Source organism: Hemicordylus capensis, chromosome 4 (genome assembly GCF_027244095.1).
Source record: "Hemicordylus capensis ecotype Gifberg chromosome 4, rHemCap1.1.pri, whole genome shotgun sequence".
Classification (NCBI taxonomy): Eukaryota; Metazoa; Chordata; class Lepidosauria; order Squamata; family Cordylidae; genus Hemicordylus; species Hemicordylus capensis.
In genome coordinates this window covers 14,067,262-14,091,813 of record NC_069660.1, presented here as the reverse complement: position 1 = coordinate 14,091,813, position 24,552 = coordinate 14,067,262, and positions in this window count along the sequence as shown.

Below are 24,552 nucleotides of genomic sequence, written 5' to 3'. Positions count from 1 at the left end.
GGCTGCTCAGGGATGGGCCTTCTCCGTTGCTGCCCCGAGGCTTTGGAATGCGCTCCCTCGTGAAATCAGAGCCTCCCCATCTCTGACAATTTTTTTTGAAGTCTTTAAAGACACATCTGTTCACCCAGGCTTTTAACTGATACTGTTTGATTGTTTTTAATGTTGTTTAGAATTTTGTTTAATTTTTGTGTGTGTGTGTTTTAAATTTCTTGGTTTTGTTTTTAACTAATGTTTTAATGTTGTTTTTATCTTGTTGTAAACCACTCAGAGACGTAAGTTTTGGGAGGTATACAAATAGGTAAAACAAACAAACAAACAAACAAACAAAATAAATAAATAAACAATAAAGCCTCCTGGGAGAAGATGGGGTCTGCAAGGATGCATGGCTGCTTTTTGAGAATTAATGTAGGCCTAAAGAAAATAGAGCAGCACAGCATTGTGGGGTAGCCTTCACTAAATGCAGTCTCCAGAGGACTGAGAAATGTGGAAGAATGGGTAAACAGACCTTCCTGACCAACCCTAAGGGCAGGGCTGTAGCTTAGTGGTATTGCATTCAGAAGGTCCTAAGTTCATCTCCAAACAGGGCTGAGGAAGACTCCTATTCCCATCATCCCCAATGGGAGTAGATCGCAGCAGCGACAATGACACACAGCGTTGCTTGCGTGCCACGGAGTCTCCCCCGCCTTTGCTAGAAGTGCCAACAAGCTGGTCCGTGTTGTGGAAGCAACAACCTCTCACATCCCTCTTGGGGTGCGTGGACTTACTTTGTGGTCTGCAAGTTGGAGTGGGCAACATCGATTTGGATGGACCCACGGTTTGACTCACTAGAAGGCAGCTTCATGCTTTTAAAAGGTTTAAAAATGTTTGTGTGGATGCAGCCCAGGACTTTTATTTCTGTGTTTCAGTGCGGCTTTCCTGGTACAACCCAGGAGGAATTTAGACCCTTCTGGGAACTGCAGCCAAAGTGTCAGCAGATGACCCCAGAGGAGACACCCAACCCCTTTTGCTGCATAAGTCATTGGCGGCCAATGGGACGGGGAAAAGACTTTGAAACCATCCCTTTACATAAATAAAGCTATATGTCAAAGTGTTGTGTTTGGACATGAAGCTGAAATATCGTGTGCCAAATGACGAGCTTATAAACATTAAAGCCATATGCTCCAGCCAGCAACTCTGCAGCCAAAGAGCTCTGGCGTGGCTGCAGAAGCCTCATTTATCCGCCAGGCTCTGCCGGAGAACTGGCAAGAGGAGCAGAGAGACGAACCCAGCCTGACCTCACTGCATGGAGCATGCTGAGCCACAGGGGCTGGAAACAAGGAAATCCAAACCATTTACATGGGACTTGGGCCATTTATCATCCCATAATCTGTTTGGCTCAAGTGGGGATATTTAATGTGTCAATCACGTTCGCCTTACCGTAGCGATTCATTACTGCAGCAGGAGGAGATAGTGCAAGAAAACTCCCAGCAAAAGTGACGGCGCTGGAGGTGGGGTTTGGAAATATTTGCTGTGGAGTTAGGGAGGTTGGATTGTTCCTGTAGCATGTTCTTAATTTCGCCTGCTCGGGGAGGATGGAATCCAAACTGGTTGGGCATGTTTGATGCAAAGATGGAGTGCACTACTACTACTACTACTACTACTACTACTACTACTACTTATAGACCGCTTTTCAACAAACGTTCGCAAACCAGTTTACATAGAAAAATAAATAAATAATAAACAAGAGGATCCCCTGTCCCCGAAGGCTTGCAATCTGAAAAGAAACACAAGGTAGACACCAACAACAGCCACTGGAGGGATGCTGTGCTGGGATTGGAGAGGGCCAATTGCTCTCCCCCTGCTAAATATAAGAGCATCACCACGTTGAAAGGTGCCTCTTTGCTCAGTTAGCAGGAGTAGCAAGTAGCAAGTCCCCATCATACAATCTGTGTTGCCAAATCTTGACCACTGACTGATTCAGACACCACCAGTAGGAACATAGGAAGCGGCCTTATACTGAGTCAGACCTGTGGTCCATCTAGTTCAGTATTATCAGCTCTGATTGGCAGCAGCTCTTCTAGGTTTTAGGCGGGAGTCTTTCTCAGCCCTACCTGGAGATGCCAGGGGTTAAATCTGGGGCCTTCTGTATGCAAGGCAGATTCTCTAGCACTCTATGGCAGGTAGTTACAGGTGCTGGTAACTATCAGGTCTGTTTACAACTCAGGTCATTTACAACTCCCTGGCAGGGGTCTAAATGCAAGCCTGAAGCAGGGTTTCTCATAGTCCAAAGAAAGAGGGCAAACTTAATTAACTAACCCCTGCTAACTTGGCAAAGAGGTACCTTTTAATATGGCGATTCTCTTTATTTAGCAGGGGGAGAATAACTGGCCCTATCCACCCCCAGCACAGTACTTCCAGTGACTGTTGCTGGTGTCTGTCTTATGTTTCTTTTGGATTGTGAGCCCTTTGGGGACAGTGAGCCATGTTATTTCTTTCTTTCTCTGTGTAAACTGTCCTGAGCCATTTTTGGAAGGGCGGTATAGAAATCAAATTAATAAATAAATATAACTGAATCCGAATACAAAAATATAAGCAGAATCAGATTCATATATATTTGGGGCCTGTGCAAAATAACAAGTCCTCCAGTTCTATAAGCAGTAGGGCCAAGTAAGATTTCATTATACCCTTAAAGCAGTAACACTAGACTGCAGAATCCAGAAAATATGAAGATTTATGGCCTCCTCTCTCTGAAAATGTGCTCTGTAGGTAATAATCCGAAGTGTGCCCGCTCCGTGCTAACAAGCTCACCATTCTGATCCTATGAAATCCAAATTCTGCACTAAGAAAAGCTGAATTCTGTGGCCTGTCTCAGTGATGCATAATGCATTGGCATAAGTTATTCTGATGTTGCGTATTTTTATTCTGTTTCTGCAAGTCATTCATGGGGCATTGTGTCAGTAATGGGGAGCTGTGCAGGGCATGGATGTCGCAGCCCCTGCTCCTGCGAATCATATCCAGTCAGCTTATTGGCCTCTGAGTTGAACATCAGCACGCAGCCCTGCTCCAGTGTAAAGTGGCTCAAATGCAGTTGCTCTATACACGAAGCTGCAAGACTGGGTAGAGCAAGATAATTTTCTGGCAGAAGAGCAGGCTGGTTTTAGAGCTGGCCACTCCATCATGGACCATGGGCTAGTTTTACAGCACATGGCGGAGAAGTATATTAGCAAGTCCCAAACCTCCTTATATTCAGCCTTTGTAGATTTTAAATTCGCATCTGACTTCATTTCCAGAGATATCCAATGGAGGAAGATAGAGGCTTTCTCAATCGATAGGCGATTGCTTCTCCTTATCAGGAAGTTATATGATCATGCAGTTGCTCAGCGAGCTGCCCCCTGGAAATAATGGGTGCCCCATTGCTCAACGGTGTTTGTGCAACGTAATCCCAGAGCGGAGCTGCCCTGTGCACAACCCCAGCAAGGGTATTTACATGCATGCAACCGTGCGGGCAGTGCTGCAATCACAGAGGCATTCTGGGCTGCAGTCCCAGGCCTAAGAGACAGCAAGGGAGAAAGAGTACAGTCATTTGAGGGAACAGATGTTTAGGCAGGACAAGAAGTTTGTGCAGGACTCAGGACTGGACAGGAAGCCAATGTAAGGATTTGAGGAGGAGCGTCATGTGATCGGAGTGATGAGAAAGGTGAATAATTTGGGCAATAGTGCTGTATAGAGATGAGGGGCCAAAGTGAGGCAATGGAAGACCAGCGAGGAGAAGTGAGGGGTTTTAAGGTGAAAAAACAACAAGGCCTTGCCATGCCCTGTGTGAGCTGGGTGTGTACTCTAAATCCCCTGCCAGAGCCCTGCTAACAGAGCAAAGAGGTACTCTTTAAAAGTGGTGATTCTCTTTATTGTGCAGGGGGAGAGCAACTAGTCCTATCCGTCCGTAGCACAGCATCCCTCCAGTGGCTGTTGCTGGTGTCTATCTTTGATGTTTCTTTTTTATATTGTGAGTCCTTTGGGAACAGAGAGCCATCTTTACTGATTTTTATTTTTCTATATATGCCGTTTTGGGAACTTTTGTTGAAAAGTGGTATATAAATATTCATCGTATTCACAAATTACTCCCTGAAATCCTGTGTGGCATGAGGGGTTCTGTTCCAGATGGGCTGGCCCTTCCGTGAGGCGAGGTGAGGCTTTTGTCTCAGGCAGTAGACTGGAGCACCAGCAAGGTCGTGAGATGCTGTTCTCCCCTCTGCTTTTTTAAAAAAGGAAGAGAAGGAGGGGAGGAGGGTGCACATGGTGGGGGTGTTTGTGTGGTGCTCTGCCTCAGGTGCACAGCGGTCTTTAGTCACCACTTTAGGCAGGAGTTTGAAAAATACAGCTTTGAACAACAGGCGAAAAACTGGATTCCCCACGTGGCCACATTAAAGTTGGCTTTTTGTCCCCCTCTAGAGAACATCCCTGGCAAGTGCACCATGTGCAGAAAACCATCATTTACATGATGATAAGGTATCAATATATGACAGAGTTTTATCCAGATAAATACAGTTGAAAATGTTGCAGGAGGTACTCATTTAACTCACAGTCTCCTCTGGGATCTTAGTCAGCAGTATGTAAAGGTTCTTTACATTGTAAATCACCTTTAAAGCCTCCTTCAAGAGAGCAGGGAAATTTAAAAGGGCAGTTAGCTCCTGGCATGGAGATGTAGAACTTTATTTGGGTATTTAGTTTCCTCCTTCATTCATAAAATAAACATTTCTGATTTATTCGAATGAGGCTGTATACTCACTCTGTGTTTTCTTAAAGGACTCAATCGCGGCAGACCAGTGTAAAATGCTTTCGAGAACTTGACCCAGGAAAGGACAGCCTTTTAAATTATGCCCATTCAGGAAATGGTTGAATTCAACACTTTAGACGGAAAGGTTAAAATGTTTGTGTTGAATTGTATTAAATCTTTCTACAGTAAATCCTGGAGGAAGCCGGACGTTTGAAGGAGCCCACTTATTCTCGGTGTCTAGAAATGCCTCCTGTACTTTCAAAGGGGAAACGATCATTAATCAGGTGGGACAAGCACAAGCTAATAAGAGCCGCTCTTAAATTGGAACAAGTTTTCCATTTTTAGTTTTATTGTAAAGCCCTCTCTTTTAATATCAGGTAATAGTGGCTCTTTCTTAGCCTCTGTCTTGGAGCGATAGCCAAAGAAACGACTCTGGCTGCATTCACATTTATCCAGGATATTTATGATTCATGACATAACTCCGGGTGAGAAGCTGACAGACTGCACAACAGGCCCTTTGCCTTGTGACAGAATGTGCTCTTGTGCAAATGCAGGAAATTGCACTAATCCTGTTGTGAAGTTAATAGCCATTGGAAATTATGGCCAGCAAGCGCACAACGGTGTTTGCTCAATTTCTCATGCTTGCACGAGAGCACTCTTATGCAATTGTGCACACATTCTGTTTTAAGGCAGATGGAAGATTACCCCGTATGTCAGCCAAAGCATCTAAACTTTGCTGGATCATGCCAGGTCTCTCTTGTCCTGTACTGGATTCCAGCAATGGCCATTGAGCTGTCTAGGAGTGGCTCAAGATACTGTGATGCCTGGGTTGAAGTGCAAAATGTGATCTTGCCCCATGTCCTTGGTAGAGGCCAGCCCCCTTTCAAAACCAACCCTTGCAAACTTTGGAAGTGCATGGGGAGGTGGGGTAGAAGGGAAGATTTCCAGCAGCCTCCTCGTGTGAAACAAGCTGTACATAGGAACATAGGAAGCTTCCTTACACCAAGTCAGATTCTTGGTCCATCTAGCTCAGTACTGTCTACACTGACTGGCAGTGGCTCTCCAAAGATTCAGGCAGAACTCTTTCCCACTCCTACCTGGAGATGCCGGGGATTGAACCTGGGACCTTCTGCATGGAAAGAAGATGCTCTACCCCTGAGCTATGGTGCCATGCCATCTCCTACGGAGAATGTCTTGCAGCAGACAGTGCTCACATGTAGTCACTCATCCCAATGCAAACTAGGGCAGACACTGTTTAGCAAAGGGAACAAAGCATGCTCTCTACTGCAAGACCACCGTCTCTCAAGCTTTGCCAAGAGTGTGATCGGAGGCGCTCCTTACGAAGTTTGCAAGGGTCAGATTGGTCCCAAAGAGCTGCTCTGGGGGGAGGTGGGAGGCATCTTGCCGCCCTCCTTCATCTGCCAACTAAGGCAACTGCCTCAGCTTGCCTCAGGAAAGGGCTATCCCTGGAGTTGTCTCTGGGTGCTCACAAGCAGGGCATGAACATAGGATTTCAACTTGGAAAGTGCCCACAGACAAAAGGCAAGCACACACACACACCCCCGCTGCTACAACTAGTAGCTCCCTCCCATTGCTGGACTCCTGTGGTGACTTGAAGGAAAGGCCCTTTTTACACAGAGTGCTCTTTATAATACATATAAAGAGGAGTTCCCCATGAGTTCACTTCTGCTGTTGTTTGGGATGGGAGTGCTAATGAGGAATGTACTGCATTTACCCGAATCGAAGACGACTCTGAATTTAAGACCCACCCCTTAGAAGAAGACCTACCCCAAGTAGAAGCTGAATACAGGTTATACATGCATTTACTCAAAAGGAACAGGACTCTGAATTTAAGATGACCTCCTGATTTTAACACCACCCCCCAAAAAACCCTAATATGTGGAATAAAGCTTGCTCTGGTAGCAAGCATGAATTGTCCCCTTTGCTAAGCAGGGTCTGCCCTGGTTTCATTTGACTGGGAAAATAAATGTGAGCACTGTATGATATTCCCTTTAGGGGACGGGGCTGCTCTGGGAAGAGCAGAAGGTTCCATGTTCCCTTCCTGGCATCTCCAAGATAGGGCTGAGAGAGGTTCTCAAGTCCTATGAGGAAAGGAATGGTTGAAGGAGCTGAGTACATTTAGCTTGGAGAAGCGGCGTTAGGGAGGCTCTCCACACGAGCAGTGTAGAGAGCCGAAGAGAGTTTGGTGGGGCACACTGCACACGATCACTCCGCCCTCCCTGGGAAGCCAGCTCAGCCACCCACATGATTACCGGCTCCATCATGGAGCCGATAGGGGAGGTGGGGATCGGGGGCCACTTGCTCCCTGGAAGTCCCAGGATACCCCATGCGAGTGTGCAGGGCATTCTAGGGAGACCCCGACATCAGGAGGCTTGTTATTGCTTCCTGGTCAGGGGTCTCCTCATGAGTTGCTGCGGTGCGGAGCTGCGCTGTGGCAACTCACAATCAAGAAAATGGGGTTAGTAGAGTGCTCACTCCGAAAATCTCATTTTAGAGGAGGGGGAATTAAGTGGGCTAGCCTCGGGGCTCCCCGCAAGCCCAGTGGTTCTCACGACTGCTGGAAACAGTGGGGACAAAGATCTGAAGGGCTTTCTATGGGAGAGCCATAGAAGGAGGCGTGGACATTTTCTCTGTTGCTTTTAAGGCAGCACTGAAACTAATGGGTTGAAATTACAAGGAAGCAGGCTGGACATTAGCAGGAGGACTTCCTTAACTGTAAAAGCTGTTTGACAGTGGAACACTCTGGCTGATCTCCTTGGCTGGAAGTTTTCAAACAGAGGCTGGGCAGGCAGCAATAAGGGAGGCTGTAGTAGTTTCATGGAAGATCACTAAGGTCCCCTCTGAAATGCTATGATTCTGTATTACCCAGTTCCCGCCATCTTGTCAGTCTAAAGCACATGTGCCCAGTATTCTCTGTGGTCCAGGTTAGGGCTGCCATATGGAATAGAGGATGTGTCTCCTGTATCTTTCAGAGATGCAGAGAAGTGGGCAGGTGCAGCTTTTCTTCCCCCTGTATGACAGGCTGCACCTGCTGGAATTCCCTCTCATGTACAGGAGACTTGTCCTTAAAGGAACAGGAGACCTGTCCTCCTTTCCTGCCATGTGCTCTCCTCTCTCCCAAATCATGTTCTAGCTGATGCTGTTCCGTTCCCACTCCTTCCTTCACCCTATTGTCCTGCTGCTCCATTTCTAAAATGAGCGTTTCCCAAGCTCAAGCCCTCTTGCAACATACCAGCTGAACTGAAAACCCTCTTGCCCCCTCCAAATCCAGATGTATGGGGCCTGGTGTGGCTATTCAGTAGAGAGGTAAAGGCAGTCTGCATGTGGACGGAGACCCTTCTTTCTCCAGAGTGATCAGGTTTCCCCACCTCCAATCTCGCTACCATGCCATCCACAGAGATTCCTGAGTAACCCACATCTCTGCAGGAAATAGCATGGCTTTGGATTGTCAGTGTGTCATTTCTGCAACTTTCCAAAGGGCAAGTTGAAAGTGTTAAGGGCAAGTTTTTTAAAAAAGGGCAAGTTTAGAGTGTTAAAGTCAACAGCTGCAGGGCAAAGCCTTTGACCATCTCGAAACATTCTGATTAAAACTTGATGCACAGAAATAAATGAGTTATTAATATTGCATGGCCCAAAGTGGCTAAATCCTTTCTAATCATATTTTAATCCCAGGCAAAGTTATAGCATTGAAAAGTGAAGATCACGCTGCTGTCACTCACACCACGTTGAGGTCGGGGACAAAACTTGGAGAGAAGATATGGCGGTGATGGAGGCCGGGGCTAGAGGACGAATCAAGAAGGAAAGGGATCATATGTCAGTCAGTTTTTATTACAGCCGTTGGCCAGCCAAGGGATCATATGGAACACATCCGAGGTGACCAATTGTTTTAGCTTGGGAAGGGGCTGGGTCTTGCCTGGCCAATGTGACCGAAGGCTGGACACCACTGGCCATGATGCCAGGCACTTAGCTAGGGGAGAGTGGGCTCATTTTTGCCCCTCTCCCCAGAGCTCCCTTGTGTGTGCCAGCCTCACTCCAGCACCCAGAGGGCCAGCGTGGCCCTTCAGAGCTCAATTCCAACCTGGCTTTGATGTTGACTGGATACTTCCTTTGTTCTAGAGAACAAAGAAAATACCGAGACACTAATGAAGCTGTCAGGAATGAGGTCAGGCTAAAGCTCAGGGGAGGGGAAGGGGCGAGCCTGGCGGCTCTCAGGAGCTGGGCAGCTCAGGTTCTTTGAACCCAACTGCCCAATCATAGCTCCGCCCCTGCATGATGACTCTGCTGCCCTGTCATGCATCTTGGCCAGGGAGAGTTCTTAGGCTGAAGAACCCTCCCATCACAGAATAGGAGATCATCCCAGAGCCCTCTTCAATAAGGCAGTAAACTCTGGTGCAGCCACTCATTTAGCACTGGGAGGGGAGCTGGCCAGCTGTCAGGGATGTCTGCACTGCCTTGGGCCTGGCTAGCATTTCTCTCCCTCCTGGTAAGAATATTGAAGAAGCAGGAAGTTTTTCACATCTGGCTTTTAGTTCACATCTTCTGCAATGGAAATGTGCATTCACATATCGGCCAAATTTACCCCGAAGTCCCTGGGAGCACTTCACACGCAATTTGGGTTAGAGTGTAGCCCGATTTATATCTGGGGTAAAAATAATCCACTTTTTGCATTGTTTTTTGGGGCAACTTCAAACTCGCAGTAAGGCCCTGCAGAAAACCTGGAGTAAAGCCTGCTCTCTGGGAAAGCTCCTGGAGTTGCCAGAAGCTATTTATAGGAAGCTGCCTTATACTGAGTCAGACTATTGGTCCATCCAGCTCAGTATTGTCTCACTGACTGGCAGTGGCTCTCCAGGTTTCCAGGCAGGAGTCTCTCCCAGCCCTACCCAGAGATGCCAGGGTTTGAACCTGGGGTCTTCGGCATCCAAAACAGATGCTCCTTACCACCACCCAGGGGCATTGCTTGGTGCAATATTAAAAGATCTGGGGGCAGGGCCCACAGCCCCCCTTTTGAAAATTAAACTCAATCATGCCCCTGCCTGCAAGAAAAATTTTCTGACTCCTCCCCAAAGAAAAACTGGAGGAGACAAGTGCTGTGTTGGGTGCTAAAGTGTCTCTTTTGCCTCCAGCACAACACCTTTTAGGGAGGAGACAGAGATGAGAAGCGATCATCGCTACTAGAGAAGCAGCAGGGGTGATCCCTCCATTTGAGAAGGAGGTGTTTGATTAGATTCAGGACTCTGGGCCATTTACTGGGGCCTGAGCCCCATGGACCACCCTGCTAATGATGCCCCTGCTTTCTCCCCAATATTACAGTGCTTAGGGAGAAGAAAGATGCCACCCAAAATGATGGGGCAGGACAAATTCTATCGAAAGGAAGCCTTGCTCAGTGGCATGGCACATTCTTTGCATTTGTAAGGCCAAAGGCCATTGTAAATAGGGGTGATGGAAGTTGTAGCCCCACAATATCTGGGGACGCAAGGCTGGGAATCCCCAGTATATTGTATGGACAAAGAGTCCTGGAGGCTGGAGTGCATTTCTGGGATCCCTGGCTAACATCCAATGCAGAGCACTGCCCATGAGGGAGTGGGGCATGCTCCCTGACTCCGTGTGATTCCAAACTGCGTCCCCGCTGCTATGGAGCTTGTGGGTCTTAAGAATTGCACCACTGCTATAGCAATGCTGCTCCAATCATTCCCAGCATCCAATCATTCAATAACTCCAGTCATTCTCTGTAGCATTGCTACAGAGGTCACACAGTTCTTAGGAGCCACAGAGGCTTTGCAAGCTCTGCAGCAGTCCGGATGTGGTCTGGAATCACATGGAGACAGTGTGAATGCACTGCTCTTCCATGGGTGGTACACTGCAATGTATGTAAGCCTCTGTGCACAAGGACACATAGCATCCTCCGAGGGGCCCTTGTAAGTGAGGCCTGAGCACTCAGGCTCTAGAATGGTGGCTGGGCAGATGTTCCCCTCACTTATCAGTTTTTCCAAGAGCAGTGCTTTCTTTTTCTCCACAGGAATGAATGGGAGCCATTCACTTATGTGGGAGAAAGTAAAGGAATGACCAGCTACTCTAGTGGAGTGAAGGTTTATTTATTTATTTATTTATTTTCACATTTTATATCCCGCTCTTCCTCCAAGGAGCCCAGAGCGGTGTTCTACATACTTGTTTCTCCTCACAACAACCCTGTGAGGTAGGCTAGGCTGTTCCTGGTGACCTCTGCCACTGAGAATCAAGACTCCACCACTTGGTCTCTTTATCCAAATAGTCTCATCTCGCATGAAGTAACATACTACTTTACAATTTAGCCTATCCTCAGAATTATTTCTCTGTTAAGATTTTATGTCCAAAGGCTCCAATTCAGCAGGGCATTCAAGCACATATATAATTTAACCATGATCTTCTAGCCCACTAGCAGGCTGTGTGTACTTAATGCTTCTCACCAAACAAGGGTCTAAGAGGTCAATTGGATCCACCTTAGTACATATGACTATCATCACACTTACAGAAAAAGGAGGGCACACATTTTGGGTGCTCAAGAAAACTTGTCAACAGACTGAGTAAGTAACTTGGAGCTGGAGATTGCCACCCCCAGCCTCAGAAGCAGGATGCCTCTGAGTACCAGTTGCAGGAGAGTAACAGCAGGAGAGAGGGCATGCCCTCAACTCCTGCCTGTAGGCTTCCCAGAGGCATCAGGTGGGCCACTGTGTGAAACAGGATGGTGGGGAGAGCTGGTCTTGTGATAGCAAGCATGACTTGTCCCCTTAGCTAAGCTGAGTCTGCCCTGGTTGCATATGAATCGGAGACTACAAATGTGAGCACTGAAAGATATTCCCCTCAGGGGATGAAGCCGCTCTGGGAAGAGCATCTAGGTTCCAGGTTCTCTCCCTGGCAGCATCTCCAAGATAGGGCTGAGAGAGATTCCTGCCTGCAGCCCTGGAGAAGCCGCAGCCAGTCTGTGAAGACAATACTGAGCTAGATAGACCAATAGTCTGACTCAGTATATGGCAGCTTCCTATGTTCATATGACTAGATGGGCCTTGGGCCTGATCCAGTAGGGCTGTTCTTATGTTCTTATGATGCTTTCTGGTTACACTACCCAGGCCTGCTCAATTTCAGTCATCCTGCAGATGTTGGCCTACAACTCCCCTAATCCCTGGCTATTGGCTACTGTGGTTGGAGATTATGGGAGTTGTAGGGGAAATAACTTGCCTAGCGAGTAAGTAGTTGCTGGTTTGAATCCCTGCTGGTATGTTTCCCAGACTACGGGAAACACCTGTATCAGGCAGCAGCAATATAGGAAGATGCTGAAAGGCATAATCTCATACTGCACAGGAGGCGGCAACGGTAAACCCCTCCTGTATTCTGCCAAAGAAAACCACATTGCTCTGTGGTTGCCAGGAGTCAATACCGCCTCGATGTATATCTTTATCTTTAGTCCAAAAACAGCTGGAGTGCAAAAGTTGAGCAGGCCTGCACCCTTGTGATGAGGGTGTGGTGGAGCTTTGGGAACAAGAGAGAGAGAGAGTGGGGGAGCCTGAGATGAATTATATAACAATGAATTATATTTTGGAGCACCTTTGGTGCTCTCGTGTCAACTGCAGGGGAATTTTCAGCAGGAAGAGGCATAGAGGTAAAGATAGACCCATGAAAATAGGCAAGTGTCCAATTTGGTATTTGGATTCAATATTCAGAGTATGCACCATTTGAATTGGTACAGTTGTTCCTTGCCAACCGTGAGGGTTCCATTCCTGGAAAACCTCGCGGTTGGCGAATTTGTGGTTGGCAGTGCATAGGATTACATTGTAAACAGAGAGTTAGGGGAATCGTGAGTGCTGAAGTGCCTAAAATCCACCAAAAAGAGTTTTAAAAAATCCCCTGATCCCCAGAAAATGTCCCCTGACCCCTGGAAATGACCCAGTGACCCCAAAATGATCCCAAACCCCCCAAATCACCCACCCCCAATCACCCCCAACCCCCCAACCACCTCTGACCCCCCTTAATGACCCTAACCCTTGGATTGACCCAATGACCCCGGAAATGGGCCCCCAAAAGGCTGAAATTTTTTTAAATGGTGCCAACTGCAAATACTCTAGTTGCAGTTGGCAAGGGGAGTGAAAGTTTGCCAGTCATGGATACTCAAATCCATGATTGGCAAACCCACGGTTGGCGAGGGACAACTGTACTTAGGATGTTCTTTAGATACTTCCTGATTCAGATTCAATGTTGTAGTCCCATCTGGATCTCTGCCACTTCAGAGTAAAAATAAGGTTCATACAAGATGATTACTTTTAATTTCCCCTCCCATTTTGCCCAGAGTGACTGGCCTGAAAAGTTTAAAAATCAGGCTTCCAAATTGTCCCATCAGCAGGAAGACTTCAAGTAGCTTTGTGGTCCAAACTGACTCACAATGTATAGCTAATACTCTTTAATCTGGAATGATATAACACATTTTAAATGCTTTCTGACAGCCCCAAAACAAACTTACAGCCTTCTTAGTAAATTCCCATGTAAACTGTCAGGCTAAGAGAAACACTATCATTTATTTTTAAATGTCTAAAAGTATTAACAACAGTCTACCATGGAAATTCTCCCCCTTGTGTTTGTGGTAGGAGAGTTATTAATCAAAAAAGCAAAGATGACAAGGTCAAATATGGACATCTCATTCACATGGTAACCTTGGCATATAAAGAATCACAATTCATATGGATCAAGCAAGAGCAAGATTAGCATGTGTTTTTGTTTTGTTTTGTTTTAAAGAAAATTTTAAGTCAATAGCAAATTAGCAGTCAAAGATGCCCCTGGGGGCATTGGCAGGGAAGAAATTAAGGAAGGAAAAGTGCTCAAAGCTCCTCTCCCTTCCCACACAGAAGCTCAGACTACACATCACATGGAGATCTGCTATTCTTTCCTCTGCATTTTTGATCTAAAGCAATCCAGGGCAGGCTGCATCTGAGTAAAAGAAGGGTGGTGGGAAAAGGCAGCCGGATTCTTCTCCCTTCACCCCCTTTTCCGCTTTGAAGTTTTCTAATTTTTTACCTGCAGGGGGAACGCTACGGGGCTCATGCACCTTTCCTATAGTTTTCTCCTGCATGTGAAAAAGCAGCTTGGAGAGGATAATTTGGAGCTCAAACATGACAAGAAAAGAAAGATTTAAGCATCCTTTCCCCACCTACCTTTCTTCTGCTGATGTAGTCTGCCCCAGGTCACCTTAGCTGGGGATGATGGGAATTGTAATCTAACAACATCTGGGGACCCAGTGTTGAGAACCCTTGGCTTAGGCAATCATTGGTCTCGTTCGGTATAAGTCAGTTCCTTATAGAAAAACTGCAGAAGGCATTTACTGCAGACAGCACTAGAGGGGGCGAGGAGGGCAAGTGCCCCCTTTTCAAGTAGTCCCCACCCACTGCTGAACTTGAAGGAAGGACACTTTTTACATACTCCGAACGCAACCAGTATAGAAACCATCAATATCTGTATCTGTATCCATATCCGTATCCGTATCTGTATCTATATCCGTATCTATCAACAGTAGTTCCTTATGGACTCACTTTCATTTAAGTTTACGATAGGAGTGCTAATGGGAAATATCTGGCTGACGTGCACTGCATTGAGACTGCTGGAGTTGTAAGACAGCCCCGATGCTGTAGAGAATGGGTGGTTGTTCAAGCAACTCTACCACAATTTCTCCCATTCACAACAATGGGGAAAACTGTGGAAGCTCTGCTTCTGCATCCATCCATCCAGTATCAGAACTGCCTTACAGGCCCACTGCAGCCCCGATGTGGTGCACAGCAGTTCCGTACCACTGTGCGTCATATCCACACTGGAACATGGAGCATATTACTTATGTATTTATTTATCATATTTCTATACCAGTGGTGCACCAGCGGGTAACCTCCAGGCTTGACTACTGTAATGCGCTCTACGTGGGGCTGCCTTTGTACGTTGTTCGGAAACTTCAGTTAGTTTAATGCGGCAGCAAGGCTGGTCTCCGGGGCAACCCAGAGAGACCATATTATGCCTGTTTTGAAACACCTGCACTGGCTGCCTATATGTTTCCGAGCAAAATACAAAGTGCTGGTTATTACCTTTAAAGCCCTGAACGGCTTAGGTCCAGCTTACCTTAGAGAGTGCCTTCTTTGGTCTGATCCCCACCGCATGCTAAGATCATCTGAGGAGGTCCGGCTCCAGTTGCCACCAGCTTGTCTGGTGGCGACCCAGAGGCGGGCCTTCTCTGTAGCTGCTCCCAGACTGTGGAATGCGCTCCCTGTAGACATCCATGAAATATTTATTGGAATTTAGGAGAGTCCTAAAGACCTACCTGTTCGGCCTGGACTTCCAGTGCTCTTAAATTGTTTTAAAGGGTCTTTGATGCTTGTGAACCGCCCTGAGCTATTTTGTAAGGGCGGTCTAAAAATCAAATAAATAAATAAATAAATATACCAACTGATATGTACCTTTCTAGGCGCTGTACAAAATTTAAACTATTTAAAGGTTACAGATGAAAATACATGTCAATAAAAACAATATAGTAAAATAGTTATTAAAACAGGATTTTTATAACTGGCCCTATCCACCCCCAGCACAGTACCTCCAGTGACTGTTGCTGGTGTCTATCTTATGTTTCTTTTAGATTGTGAGCCCTTTGGGGACAGGGATCCATCTTATTTATTTTTTATTTCTCTGTGTAAACCACCCTGAGCCATTTTTGGAAGGGAGGCAAAGAAATCGAATAAATAATAAAATAAAATAATAAATAATGAATTTTAGATTATTAAAATATAAAGCTGCCTTATACCGAGTCAGGCCATTGGTCCATCTAGCTCAGGAACATAGGAACATAGGCAGCTGCCACTTACTGAGTCAGACTATTGGTCTATCTAGCTCAGTATTGTCTTCACAGACTGGCAGCGGCTTCTCCAAGGTTGCAGGCAGGAATCTCTCTCAGCCCTATCTTGGAGATGCTGCCAGGGAGGGAACTTGGAACCTTCTGCTTTTCCCAGAGCAGCTCCATCCCCTAAGGGGAATATCTTACAGCGTTCACACTTCCAGTCTCCCATTCATATGCAACCAGAGTGAACCCTGCTTAGCTAAGGGGACAAGTCATGCTTGCTACCACAAGTCATGCTTGCTACCACATCTAGCTCAGTATTGTCTTCACAGACTGGCAGCAGCTTCTCCAAGGTTGCAGGCAGGAATCTCTCTCAGCCCTATCTTGGAGATGCTGCCAGGGAGGGAACTTGGAACCTTCTGCTTTTCCCAGAGCAGCTCCATCCCCTAAGGGGAATATCTTACAGCGTTCACACTTCCAGTCTCCCATTCATATGCAACCAGAGTGAACCCTGCTTAGCTAAGGGGACAAGTCATGCTTGCTACCACAAGTCATGCTTGCTACCACATCTAGCTCAGTATTGTCTCCACTGACTGGCAGCAATTTTCCAAAGTTTCAGACAGGAGACTTTCCCAATCCTACCTGGATATGATGCCAGGGATCCTTCTTCATGCAAAGCAGATGATCCCTTATGGGATGGGCCATAGCTCCTCAGTGGAAGAAGCGATCTGCACGTGTGCATGCTGAAGGTCACAGGTTCAGTCCCTGGCATCTCCAGGTAAGGCTGGAAGAGACTCCTGCCTGTAGTCTTGGAGAGCCGTTACCAGTCAGTGTGCAGTCAATACTGGAACCTTCTTCATGCAAAGCAGACAATCTGCCACTGAGCAATGGCCCAATCCCCACTGTTACTTTTCTTTCAGCCACTGTTATTTTTCTTTCAGAAAGTGAATGCGAGGGACCACCTAGCATTAGCAAGGGGAAAGGGGCCCCGTGTTTGCCCCTCTTCCCGGTGGCCCCTTAGTGAGGGAGATGATGAAGAAAATAGGGAGAGGTGGAGCTGGGGGGTCCTCAGGAGCTGGGGGCCCAGGTTCTTTCAACCCATCTGTCCAATTATAGCTACGACCCTGCGTGGGACAACATTTTTGCCCCTAGAAATGCACTTTGCCCCTTCTCTGCCCTCCCAATATTTTTTCTGGTGCCACTGGCATCTGTTGAAACGTCAGAGAGACAATATTTTCCAAAGTACCAGATGGACCAATGGTCTGAATCAGTGTAAGCCTACTCCTTATGAATTCCAGACCGTTTAGTTGCTGGTTCATTAAGTCTGCACCCATGGCAACCCTATCAGAAAGAAATGTGTATGTGTACATCACAAGTATCCTATGCGTAGTATGCAACCGAGCTTGGAAAAACCAGAACAGTACTTCTGAGGGGAAGCCACCAGAAAGTTCTCCTGTGCAAGATGATCTGCAATGAAAGGCATGCAGCAACTGATCTAGTGCAGCCTTTGTTCATTTCGAAAGCCTATATGCAGAAGAATTTACTTCGGGTTCCACAATTGTGCTGCTCAGTGGCTTGTGCTGCAGCCTTCTGAGTAAGAGCTGCACAGATGACCCTGAAGGTGCAAAGGTACTTGGTGGAACTGAAGCCTGCAACTTTCATTTTTCCAAGTAGAGACATTTTGTTTTTGAAAAATCAGCCTCCCAGGTTAGTGCAAGATTTATTGGACCATTAATGTGACCATAAACAAGAACAACCTGTGTTGATATAGATGCGAGGGCTTCATTACTTTACTTGCTGACTTGGTAAAAAATCCAGAGGCTTCGGTGTAAAGGGCATGGCCGATGGATCACTGCCGTTCTGTTGTGAAGCCATCTGGGCAGGTGGCCGTTGGACAGCAGTAATCGATAGCCCCAAAGTGGGTGTGCAACAACAGCAAAGATAATAATCCACTCATGCAGGTCAATGGGCACAGAGATCTGAAGTGGCACGTGTCGCTCTCACAGAAATATAAGAACACTGGAAGCTGCCTTATACCGAGTCAGACCACTGGTCCATCTAGCTCAGTATTGTCTATACCAGGGATTCTCAATGTTGGGTCCCCAGATGTTATTGGACTTCAACTCCCATAATTCCCAACCAAAGGCCACTGGGGCAGGGGATTATGGGAGCTGAAGTACAATAACATCTGGAGACCCAACATTGAGAACCCCTGGTCTACACTATCTGGCAGCAGCACCCCAAGACTGCAGGCAGGAGTGTTTCCCAGCCCTACCAAGAGATGCTTCCAGGGACTGAACCTGGGACCTTCTGCATGGAAGCATGCAGATGCTTTCCCACTGACCTAAGGCTCCCATCCCCTAAGGGGACTCCTATACAGCACTCACATATAGTCAACCATTGAAATGCAAACCAAGGTGGCCCCTGCTTAGTAAAGGGGTCAATTCATGCTCATGTTTTGATGTTGTGTTGTAAGCTGCCAAGAGAACAATTTGTTGTGGGGCGGCTAACAAATAAAGATGATGAAGATGAAGATGATGATGATGCTTGCTACCCAGAAGACCAGCTCTCCTCCATACATGATGTGGGTGGTAGCTGTTATGGAGATATGGTGGCAGCACAGTTCTGAATGCATCGAGGCAGAACAGGACTGCAGGTGACAGGAACAGAAGGAAGGGTGGTTACAGGCATCAAGGCTCTGGCTAGTCAAACAGATTATTATGCATTAAATGTGTTATTGGACTGCTGAAAAATCACATGTTGGAATGTTCTCTAATATGAAATACTCTGTCATCTTCTCCCAGAAAACTAGATATCAGAGATGAGAGTATCTTGGTTGCCTTGAAAATTTGTTTTCTTAAGTAACTGAGGTTTTTATTCATTCATTCATTTGATTTCTATACCGCTCTTCCAAAAATGGCTCAGGGTGGTTTACACAGAGAAATAACAAATAAATAAGATGGATCCCTGCCCCCAAAGGGCTCACCATCTAAGTTTTAGATTCTTAGAAAGCTCGGCTTTGCACGCAGCTGCCTAACTGCACCGTCTTGCTCTCAAAAGAGTGTGTGCTTCAGTACTTATTACACATCCAAATGTCTGTGCTGGTGTGACTAGAGCTGAATCAGGGTTTATGCCATTTGTTTAATTTTATTACTTTTATTGTATACTGTATCTATTTTATTGTTGCGAGCTGCCTTGAGCAGTAGTGTACTGGTGGGGTGGGATATAAATATTTTAAATAACAACAACCACCACAACAACATGAAAACGGAGTTTGCCGAACCCGCAGTTAATTTTTGTAGCTGTGAATCGCATTGCAGATGTCCGTCCTACTGCAGCCTGGCAACCTCCAGTTTCAGGGCAGGGTATCCACTCCCTGTTCCTTGTCCACAGAGTCTGCCTCCCAGCAAGCTCCGTAGCGCTAGTGTCGCCAGACTATGGACAAGATGTCAGAATGTCAGCAGGGCAGCGACCACTGGCCACGATCCTCAAGGGGGCGCGCCAAGTGTGATCATGCCTTTGCAGAATGAATGGACCGCTCACCCTCTACAGGGAAGGGGCATTTAAATCCCTTTAAATGGCATGCAAGCCTTGCTTCTGACAGCAGTTGCACTGCTGTGTTCACAAGAGCCCTGCACTGAAACAGTCTCGCACAAGCACAATTGTTGGCAATGGGGGGATACCGAGGGGCACTATTATGCCCACTTCCTAAGAGGGAATTGATTGATTGATTGATTGTTAAATTTATATACTGCCTTTCATTAAAGACAATCCCAAGGCGGTTTACAAAAGTTAAAAAACATATAATAAAAATGACATTTAAAAGTATTAAGCTAAAATATGAAAACAAATCTGATTTAAAATATATAATATACAAACACAAAACCCGTACATGGATATATATATATGAGGAAGGGCAAAGGATCCTGGGGTCTGGTCCACTGTGACCAAGGATGCTCTTGTGATGGCCGACCCCGCCTAAGCAGTCCAGAGACACCAAACCTCACTTGGGCCCCCATGCTGGCTTGCTGCCCAGGAATTAGCCCTCTCATGAAAGGAGGCTAGTCCACTGGGGAGGGCCAGAGGCTCAGTGAGCTTTGGACCTCCATCAGACTGTGCTCTCATGAGGTAGGCCAACAAAATAAAGCCCCCCCCCCGCTTGTGTGGGCTCCCATTCTCTCTGTCTAATAATAGAACTTTTACACAGTAACTCCCTCCTCTACAGGCAACCTTTTCATGCATCCAAAGGGAAATTTGCCGTTCCATGTTTCTGGGCGGTCCCAAGTGGGCAGACTAGGGAAACACCAGGACAGGGACTAGATTCTCACTCTCTTTCAAATTTCCTGGGTTCAGACCCACGTTGCGGTGTACGCAGACTGTCCACTGTGGGGAATCGTGGGACGGGGGAGCCCCAGTTATAAGTGATCCCCGGAGAGTAGGGTCACTGTTCTGGGCAAAATTAAAGATATGCTCCAATGGGCGGCCGGACTGGCAGAGGGACTGCATGGGCTGCTTCTTTGCAGTAGTTGCCAAGACAGGGAAAGGTGTTGCTGGGGTATCCAATCCATCGCTGTGGCTTGCTTGTGCCGAACAACCAGGTTGGGTTAGGGTTAGGGTTAGTGCCTGTGTCTCCAAGGCTTAACATTCTCGTGAGAGAGCAGTCCATGGGGAAAGGGCTTTTGTTGCACATTGTTAGCAATTCTGCCCAATCTCCCTGTCCTGCACCCCACCGAGACAGACCTTCTCATGAGTTGTGAATGGGTATCCCTTTGGTCTTCCACTCTCACGAGAGAGTGGTCCACTCCAGAGCAGCATCCATCATAACCACAGAAGAGGAATCTCCCCTGTCACTTGAGGCAATGCTGCTCCTGCTGGATAGTTCTTCTCATGAGTAAGCCTAGGGATCACACACATTAACCCAAGGGGAAGTGGCTGCTCCCCCCTTCCCCAACTTGATTGTACAAAACGTAGAGTTGAGCCATTCAATAATTCCTGGGTAGGACTGCCTTTTAATTCCAACCTTGGTATTGCTGCCTTGCTATCTAATCTATCTATCTATCTATCTATCTATCTATCTATCTATCTATCTATAATTTTTTATTTAACATATTTGTATACCACCCAAAATGCAAGTCCGCAGGCAGTTCACAACAACAAAAAACAAATAAGAAGGCCAAAACACCACAACAATTCAAAATCCAAAATGTTAAAACTATTTAAAAGCATGAAACCATCAAAAACAAAGTAAGCGGGATGCCCAGTTTATGGTGCCATCACAACTCCATGTCCTTGTGAACATACTTCTATATCGATTCATTTTCAGAGAGCAAAGCACATAGTGCCCGTCTTGCCATCTTGTCTGCTTTCTCTCCTGATTGCCAGGAGGAGGGAACAAGGGACACAGTGGGAAGAGGGCATTCCCCCCATGTCAGTTTTCTGTTTGATAGACTTAAAAGCTTGGGATAGGATGTGGCAGCATCCCTGTTGCTGGGCAATGGCTTGAGTAGCTCAGAGACAGGGGGTGGGGCAAGTGCTTGGAGAGGCACCACTGAGTGGGTGGCATCAAGCAGGTGACCATCAAGAGTGGCAGGTGTGGAGTGAGCACATTCCTGGGCAGGTCTGGGCCACCCTCTATATTATTTCGGTTCCAGAAACAGCACAAAACCTTTTGCAGCAAAACTGTGGTTTCATGCATTCAGGTGTACAGGAATTCCAACCTCTGCCCCATTTAATTGCAGTTTCGCATTGCATGCGAATTGGGCCTTTGTCTTCCCTCACTGATGTCACCACGCAGCCGAGTCGGATAGGGGTCTGTAACATAATCACATCCACAGTGTGATCCCTGATTGGTTGGGATCATGGAGTGAAAAAGGATAACTGAGTGAAACTGCCACTCTATCAAGATTTTAAAATGGATGGTTCTCAAACTTGGGTTCCTGGATGTTGTTGGACTACAACTCCCATCTGGGATGATGGGAGTTGTTGCCCAACAACATCTGAGGACCTATGTTTGAGAACCGTGTTTTAGAACATTGACATTGAAGCAGCAGCAGATCCAAGGGACGATGACTGCAGTCAGACATGCAAAAGAAAGTAAGGCAGGTGTTTCACACATCTTTATCCTGAAAATCTTTTAGTAGACAAAAATTTGCTACAGGTCTAGTCTTAACCATTGCATGAGTTGAAACAGCTCCTAATGGAAGAACAACAGACATCCCTCAGAACTTAAGCAAGGGATAGAGTAACTGAAATTTGGTAGAGACAAAACTTAAATTTTGCAGTGCGTGAATGGTGTCATCAAACCAATGAAAGTATGTAAAGGTAATTCAGTTTTGGACACCCTTGTTCGAACAGATTGATTAAAAAATTAGAGCCCTATAGTGTTGGGCCTGCAGATCTCACTACAGCAATTCAGTTTTTGTGGTTGCGGGTGATGGGAGTTGTAGTCCAGTCTGAAGACCCAAACATGAGAACCTCTACACTATAGAGATACATGAAGACCGTGAGGCTATTCACACGCACATGCAAAACCAGGCTAAGGGAGCCCAGCCCGGTTTTGCATGCAGGTGTGAACATCCAGAATTGGGCCCGATTCTGGTGGCTCCACAGCGGCAAACCTGCCTATTTTACTCCCCTGTAAAATGAGGTTAAGGGAGTGAGCACTCCCTTATCTTTGTTTATTTGCTTGTATGTCAGCTGTGGCTTACACACTCGGGGAGGGGAGGGGGGATCTCCATAATACACCACGCACACATGCAGTGCATTATTGGAGCTCCAGGAGGCAGGGCGATATGTAGTGGTGCATCCCAGCACCCCAACCCTTGGAGCTGCTAGGAGCAGCCGCTGGTTGTCTGGGTGGGTGATCCGTCCACCCAGGGAAGGGGAGCCAATCACCTGTGGGAAAGGTAGGTTCAATCCACGTTCCCTGCAGCCCGCCTGCAAGCCCTTCTCACTGCTCATGAGAAGAGGCTCTACATGTATATGAAATTCACTTTTGAGAGCAAAAACTGCTACCCTATACCTCAGGTTTAGAAAATGAACCTTGCGACGAGCAACAAGCTTGCAGCTCATTCAGCAACAGGTCAATTTTGTGTCCCCTCTATATATTTTATCAGTAGATATTTTAGGTTTCTTATATTTGAATATGATGGGTTATAATTCTAGTGCATTTACTGGTATCTGATCATCTTCGAACCTTTGACATTAATTTGGTTTGAATCACCAGATTTTTATGTTTAAGGTATGTGGATATTTTAATAATGGGATTGTCCTTTGATCTCTCTCTCTCTCTCTCTCTCTCTCTCTCTCTCTCTCTCTCTCACACACACACACACACACACACTCTGTATCATGATATATGTGCTTTCTAATATGTATACAGACAGATATTTTTTAATGTTTTCTTATTCATAGATATTCCTTGAAAACGATAATAATAGAAATGGCTTGGAATAAATCCTTCATTCTGCAGCTGCTATTTGTTTCGTTTTTGGAGCAAAAAAATGCTATCCTGTACCTCAGTTGTGGAAAACGAACCTTGCAACCAGAAGTGCACTTGGGTAATTTTGGAGCCTGGACCTAAAGACCTTTGGAGGGCCCCTCCCCCTGCACATTAAGCATCATCATGCTTGCCCAGGTGACCACACCACCCGGGATAGACTAATGAGGATTTGGGGGCCCCCAGGGGCTGTGGAGACTCTGGACTTGGGCCTGGAAGTCTAGGGCTAAGAGCGCCTCTGCTTGCAACCAGCTCTTTTGCAGCTCATTCAGCAACAGGTCAGACTTGCAGAGCAACTGTTTCGTCTCTTTGCATGTTGTCATCGGTTGATGTCCTGTGTATGCTTACAGCCCACACTCACCGCCAGTCCATAAATAACCCTACTGGAGCCATCAGTGTCAGGCTCTTGGCGGAGTTTGGGGCCTCTTTGCCTGCCTTGGAAAATGACTCATGCCATCAGCATCACACACGACGACAAGAAAACGTGGTTATTGAGCACAATTTTGCTGCCATCCCAGCTTGGTAATCGGGTTTAAATGGCTCTCAGAGCACTGTGTATTTAGCCCTTCTCTTTTCAGAGCCTTGCTTTTGCTAGGGTTGGCACTGCAGCATGTACCACGGAGCATCAGCCATCTTCATCACACACACCTCGTGTTTACAGAGATGCACCGTCCTTTCCTATTTGTCATACCTTCTGCCATGTTCTTGTCCCTTATCTTCCGAAACTCACTTAATGTAACTCTTTGCCTACCCTGGGCAGCCCCAGTGAGGATGGAGGGGGACAGAAATAGGAGGCGATAGAAAACAAAGCATATTCCAAGCAACCAGGAAATACACAGGCTGACATGATGCACAGCTTGCGGCCTCTGTAATGCTCTGCCCCAGGACTCAAGCAGATTTTAAAGACATCCCTGATGCTGTTTGGAAGCTGCAGTTGCAGAAGCTGCATTTCTGGAGGTTTCCCTGTTCTCAGTTATGGGGAAACCTGCAGAAATGCAGCTTCCTCAATTGCTGCTTCAAAAGAGTGGCCACCTTAGGTCATAACGGAGAACCTGAGGTTCACTGCATGGTCTGAATGATTGGAACAGCAGTTCCCGGACCCCCCCCCCCTGCAAATTAAACATCATCATGCTTGCCCAGGTGACCACACCAACCGGGATAGGATTTGGGGGCCCCCAAAGCTGATCCTGCCCCCAAAGCTCAGAATGAACCCTTGGTCTGTAGTGAATTTCACTCACCAAACCAACGGTCCGTTGCCACTGCCGTGCCGTCTGAATTGGAACTGAACTCCCAATCTTATTTTATTTTATTTTTTATTTTATTTTTACATTTATATCCTGCTCTTCTTCCAAGGAGTCCAGAGCGGTGTACTACATACTTGAGTTTCTCCTCACAACAACCCTGTGAAGTAGGTTAGGCTGAGAGAGAAGGGACTGGCCCAGAGTC